Below are 6,973 nucleotides of genomic sequence, written 5' to 3'. Positions count from 1 at the left end.
CCAAGCCTAACTAGTCTCTCTTCATTGCTGAAATGCTCCATTCCTGGAAACATCCGGATGAATCTCCTCTGCATCCCCTCTTTCCTTCTTTAAGATGCTCCTTATAATCTATCTCCTTGACTAAGCTTATGGCCCCTGTCCTAATATATCTTTATGTAGGTTGGTTGATAAGAGTTTGCTTGATAACACTCATGTCAAGATCCTTGGACATTTATCATGTTGAAACTGCTATATAAATCAAGAATATGTAACTGTTTTAAAGTGCTTTGAAGCTCAGTCCTGAGGGTGTGAAAAGATTTACACATGTTGGATTCTGAGGAAGGATCACTCAAGCCAAAACGTAAACTCTGATTTCTCTTCACAGATGCTGCCAGACCTGCTGAGCTTTTCCAGCAATTTCTGTTTTTGTTTCTGATTTACAGCATCCACAGTTCTTTCTGTTTTTAAACGTGTCGATTTTTTTTCTCTCCAAATATATCCATTTAAAACGTATCAACATTTTGCCACTTGTTTGGCACGTGTGCATTGTAGGAATCTTGACAACAGTCAGCCTAAGTTCTCACACAGTCTCCCTGAATTCACCTCCTTCTTCCTCTCATAAGTCTATTAGGCCATAAGACATAGGGCAGAAGTAGGCCATTCAGCCCATCAAGTCTGCTTTGCCATTCAATGAGATCATCCTCAACTTCATTTTCCTGTTTTTTCCCCATAATGCTTGACACCCTCACTGATTAAAAATCTATATCAGTCTTGAATCTACTTAGTAACCCAGCATCACCAGCCCTCTACAGTAAAGAATTCCACAAAATTGCTACCCTCTGAGAGAGGAAATTCCTCCTCATCTCTGTATTAAATGTGTGATCCCTTATACTGAGATGATGCCCTCTGGTCTTAGACTCTCCCAGAAGGGGAAACAAGTTTTCCACATCTACCCTGTAAAGTCCCTAAAAATCTTTGAAGTTTATATTGATGTATTGATATTATGATGTAATATATTTAGATTCTGTGATTCATGAAAAGGACTCCTAAATTCCACTGTTCTCATAGAATTATACAGTACATAATCCTATACACCTCAGTCATATTCCCCTCTCAGCTTTCTCTGCTCTTAAAGAAAACAATCCAAGCCTAACTAATCTCTCTTCATTGCTGAAATGCTCCATTCCTGGTAACATCCTGATGAATCTCCTCTGCATCCCCTACAGACCAATCACATCCTTTCTATACTGTGGTAATCAGAACTGCACACAGTACTCTAGCTGTGGCCTAACCAAAATTCTGTACAGCTCAAATATAACCTCCCTGCTCCTATAATCTATGCCACAACTGATAAAGGCAAATGTCCCACATGCCTTCTTAACCACCTTCTTAACCTGTCCTGCCACCTTCAGGGATCTGTGGACAAGCTCCCCAAGATCCCTGTGTTCCCCTGAGCTTCCTAGTGTGCTGCCATTCACTGAGTACTCCCTTGTCTTTTTACTTCTTTCAAAGTGCATCACCTCACATTTTTCAGAATTAAATTCCATCTGCCACTGATCTGCCCATCTGACCAATCCATTCATATCCCTCTGTACAACCTGAGACCAATGTATTACCTGTGAAATTCAGCACCATATTGACAATTGGTTTAACCTTGTTCTCAAGAGAATCTTGCAATGGGAAAATTTCTGGGAGGGCAGATCATGGCACAATCGAAATTGAAGTAGAAGAATAGTTTCAGGAAGGAAATGCTGTTGTCGATAAACTACATTATTTCTACAGTTTCTCAAAGGCAATAACTGTCTCTAATAGTGAGAATTTTGCAAAGCATCCCCAATGCAATCTTACACAGGTGCAAAAAACTAGTAAGGGGATCATAAAGAATAGTTGGGCGGTCAAAATGTTCACAGTTGCATTTCTTTCCATAAGATTTAAGACGATGTGCATTTCATGTTTCCACGTTTTAATCTAAACACTGATTTTAAAAATTTTGACTATTTATAAGTGGCACCATCCCTTTAAACTTTAGCCAAAAATAAATCAGACAGTGCGACTTTAAATGCTCCTCGAAGTTTTCCTTTTATGGCAATTTGAAAGATTATACACCTAATAGTTGCAGTTACTGGGGCAGTGCTGTTCCCTGCAAGTTAATTATATGCGTGCAACATTGAGATTAAGTTTGTCAAAAGTTAGAAAAAGTTTCATTTAAGTTTCATCCGGATCTTAATAAGCAGGCTGGAGTTTGAATGAAGTATGCGCATGCGTGGTTAGCGCAAGGGATTCTGAATGTTGTAGTTCTGCATGTGACGTCTCACGCAGGACGTCACGGGGCGGGTCACGTGAAGAACTACAATTCCCAGAATCCCTGCGATAAGCAGCCGCGCAGCTCCAGCGCTCTTGATGCCGTTGCCCGCCCACCTTGCTGATTGGTCAATATATAAAATTGCACCACCCCCTCAAACTCCCGGATGGTCTATCTGTCCCAGACGGCAGCCAATGAAACAGGCGTACACACGGACAGGTCAGATTCACGTCAATCATTCGGATTCATCCGTGCGATTGGGCGTTGTAGCTGTCAATCATTGCTCAAGTTAAATTGAGTTTAAAGGCAACCGACGGCGTTGAGGTGGATGAGAGGAGAAGGAATAATTCAGTTTTGAAGTGAGATTGAGCGGGCAGAGAGATGGTAAGGCGGGAGTTCCTGAGGCCCTGATGGCTACTTTGACCCTTGCTACCTTCAATAGTGTATAACGGTGACATGATTCAATTATCGTTGCTGCAACTAAAAATAGGTTTTTTGGGGGGAGGGGTAGTGTGGAGCCCAACCCCCCCCCCCCCCCCAGGGGTGGGGGTCCGCTGCAAATGTCAGCCCTGGGCCTTGATCTAGAACTGGATTATTGTACCAGCTGTAATTGCAAGCTTCTACTGTTCACTTGCAGCAATGCTGTTGAAAGGGGTAGTGGGTGGTGGAGATGTTCAGCATTTGACAGGTCACAGTGTGCCACAATCTCTCTGGTTTGACGCTATTCCATGCAGTGGCCTTCAGTTGAGTATTGATAGGCTATTCGACAATGGGGGGCAGTGGCTGAGTCCACATCCTTGCATTGCCCACTGTTCATAACCTTCCATCCAGGTGATCATCACCCTGCTAGTTCTTAATTTACAAAGTGGAAATGATGCATGTCTTGATAGAAAGTATTTGCATTTCTGTAGTACCTTTCAGAAGGGCTGTTGCTATACAGTGGAAGTGTACCTACCTCTGAGCCTGGAGACTTAGTTTCAAGTCCCAGCTGCTCCCAAGGTCTATGTGATAATACCTGCAAACAGGTTGGTTAAGAAAATTATCCAGCATCTTTCAGGACATCCCGGAAAGTTTTAAAACCAATGTTTTGAAATGTAGTCACTGTTGTAATGAAATACATCATGATAGCTAACTGATGCACACTACTAATGAACTGAAGCAGCCTGTGTGCAAATGCAGAAAGACCTGGATGATAAGCGGCAAGTAATATTCACACCACACAAGTGCCAGGCAATGACCATTTAAAAATGGTGAGAATCTATCCACCACCTCTTGAAGTTCAATAGTATTGCCATTGCTGAATCCTCCACGATCAGCATCATGGGGGATACAGTTGACCAGAAACTGAACTGAACTAGCCATATAAACACTGGTGACTAACTCCCCCTCCACCTCTCCAAAGCATCAGAGGTAGTAAAAACTGCAAATGTAGGAGTCAGAGATGACACAGCATGGAGCTGGAGGAACACAGTAGGCTAGGCAGCATCAGAGGAGTAGGAAAGTTGACATTTCAGGTTGGGACCCTTCTTCAGAAATGGTTCTGATGAAGGGTCCTGACCTGAAACGTCGACTTTCCTGTTCCTTTGCTGCCTGGCCTGCTGTGTTCCTCCAGCTCCACACTGTGTTGTCTCTCCAAAGCGCGTTAACCATCTACAAGGTTCAAGTCAGGGATGTGACTTTTTTTTCCCATTTGCTTTGACAAGTGCAGCTTCAACAACACTCAAACTCAAAATCATTGCAGACACAGCAGCCCACTTGATTGGCACCACAGCCATTTCAGTGAAGTCTTGCCATTTGCCTGTCTGTTTTGTGATTTTGCTTAAGTACACGTAATATACTGTATGTTTTTGTCCCATTCAAATCCATTCTTTGCTCTTTTGCAGCTTCTAATAAAATAAATGAAAAGCAATCTTTTTTCCTGGAGCAGAAAGTATGCATTGTGCAGGTGTTGCCAATCTACCATGTAGTGAAAATCCACAGTTTACAAAGTTTTTGAGGAGTGTAATCACTAGAGTATGCAGAACCTTTCTGTACCTTAAATGTTCACTCCCTCCACCACTAATGCTTAGAAGCAGCAATGTGTACCATCTACAAGATGCACTGCAGCAATGCACCAAGACACTTTCAACTCTTTCAAGGACAAGGATGGTAGGTCATGGGAGCATCACCACCGACAAGTTCCTCTCCAAGCCTCGCATCATTCTGATTTGCAAATATATCAAGATTCTTTCACTGTCGTTGGGTCAAAATCCTGGACCTCCCTCCTTAATAGCATTGTGGGTCCACCTACAGCACGTAGACTACAGCGGTTAAAGAAGACAGCTCACCACCAGCTTCTGAAGGGCGATTCAGGATGGGAGTCAAATGCTGGCTTAGTGACTGGTGAAGGGAACAGCTTAGAATCTTGAAGGATGGAGACCTAACATCCAGTCCTCAAAGTCTAGAACTATGTCTATTGTTGTCGGTGTAATTTGTGACTAGTTGCTATTACGCAGTAACCTATATCTTTAATTAGGCCCGGCAGTAGTTTTCCTCTCCCCAGTTAGATCAAGGAGGCTTCGTAGTTTCCTGCATATTGTAAGAGAATGGTGACAATAACCTTCATCATAAGCAGCAGCTCACACAGTGCAAGGAGATGAACACATCCTCCAGGATGAAGGATAAATGTTGGTACACATTGAGGAGAACTGCCCTTCTGCATCCACCATAGAAGGTAGCCTGAACCTTGGGAAAAGGCAGCACCTTTGACATTGCGGTGTTCCTCTGGTGCTGCACAAGAGTGTCATCCTGGGTTTTTTTTTGCTTGAATCTTTGCACTGGGTCTCAAATCCTGAGACTCAGTGTAGAATCTTGCATTGAGCTATGACCAACACCTATTTTAAAATGTGGTCGATTCTGGAAGGAAGAGAAGCTGAGAAGTAAGACGTTCCTCAGTTTTGAGTTTCTGGGAGAGTACAAGTCGATGCAGGAGACAGATGTGTTGCAGTGAGTGTTGATCTTAACATGGCGAGGAAGAACATAGAGATTGTGATATGAAGAGAGAGGTTTACAGGAACAATTAATAAAATACAAATGAGAAAATGGTGGTGAGGTTAACAGGTGCGACTGAATGGAAATTCTGCTGCTCTTTGCATTGTGTATTATTGATGAATGTTATATTGTTTTTTTCCTCAGGGTGTTATCGGGGTTCAGCTGGTTGTGAGCCTGCTGATGGCGACCCTAATGCAGAGATTAGCACCTCATTACTCCATAGGTCGCTGGTTGCTCTGTAATGGGAGGTAAGATATCTAATCTAGTTAAATTATTTCTTGCCCATTTTTAAAATCTCCTGTCCTGAAGCTGCTGGCTGTCTCTAGGATACAGGTCACATGGGTACTGACAGTTCTCTGAAACCTCAGTGAAACTGCCAATCTACGCGAGTTGTGGGAACTGAGTGCCAATTGGTCACTGTGCTACAGTCTGACCCACTCCTACATCGTTGATTGGCATCCCATGCATATTCATTCCATTCACCCCCATCACTCAGTAGCAGTAGTGTGTACCATCTACATGATACACTGCAGCAACTCACCAAGTTTCCTTAGGCAGCACCTTCCAAACCCACGATTTCTATCATCTAGAAGGACCGGGACAGTTGACACATGGAAACACCATCACATGCCTTCCGAACTTGGAAATGTATCGCAGTTTCTTCAGTATCGCTGGGTGAAAATCCTGGAACTCACTTCCTACAACAGCACGAGGATTCCCCAACAACTCAAGGACTGCAGAAATTCAAGAAGGCAGCACACCAGCACCTTCACCAGGGCAGTTAGGTGTGGACAATAAATGCTGGCCAACCAACACCATCCACATCCCATGAACAAATAAATTTGAAAAATCTAAACGTGTAAACATAGTGTGGGAGTGGGACAGAACGACCACTATAATTGACCAAGAAGCTGCCATTAAATTCCAAACAGTACACTAATGTCCCTTTATTGTTGCATCCTCACTCAGGCTGGTCAATATGTCACTGCAGCTCCACACACAACATTCTTAAACTCCAGTCCCTCTGGAGCATGGTATTGAATTAGGGGCATCGCACTTTAGGAACAATTGACTGGATTGCTTTTTAAAAGATTTGGTACAGACTCAATGGGCTGAATGGCCTCTTCCTCTACTATTCTAGGGATTTTATGACCTTTTGCTGCCTTTTGAAGTGGCACCTTAGTTACCTTCTCAAGGGCGATCATGTGAAAGGCAATAAATGCTGACCTTATCAGTAATGACCCTTCTTGGTAATTAAACAGTGGGTCTGACTAGTCTCAGCCTTTTTCTTTAGAGGGATCTCACTTTGCATTGGTGCCTGTGTCCATACAGATACTGACAGAGACAATGAAACTGATCTCTTCCTGGAAAATGTTGACTGTTTTGATTTATAAATGAATTTACCCAGTAGGGATGTGAGAGATCTGGTGACTATCTGGTCTATTTTCTCGGCAGCCTTTTCCGATATAAACACCCGTCAGATGAAGAACTCCGAGCCTTGGCTGGAAAACAGAAACCCAAACTGAAGAGAGACAGGTTGGTCAAGCGTTCTAACGTCTGCCTTTCAGTGGAACTAGTTCCCGCGTGACTTTTTTTTTCATAGAATCCCTACAATGTGCCCAACAAGTCCACACTGACCCTTGGAGCATCCCACCCAGACCC

General features: G+C 43.2%; 1 long non-coding RNA gene across 1 annotated transcript; it reads left to right on the top strand.

Moving 5' to 3' along the window:
• Positions 1–2,479: 2,479 nt before the first annotated feature.
• LOC125486429 lies at positions 2,480–6,879 on the top strand. The gene is made up of 3 exons (XR_007265098.1): positions 2,480–2,665; positions 5,456–5,559; positions 6,767–6,879. It is a non-coding gene; the product is annotated as an uncharacterized LOC125486429 (long non-coding RNA).
• The last annotated feature ends 94 nt before the right edge of the window (positions 6,880–6,973 follow it).

Source organism: Rhincodon typus, chromosome 29 (assembly GCF_021869965.1).
Source record: "Rhincodon typus isolate 14 chromosome 29, sRhiTyp1.1, whole genome shotgun sequence".
Lineage (NCBI taxonomy): Eukaryota > Metazoa > Chordata > Chondrichthyes > Orectolobiformes > Rhincodontidae > Rhincodon > Rhincodon typus.
This window is presented reverse-complemented; position numbering and strand designations above follow the sequence as displayed.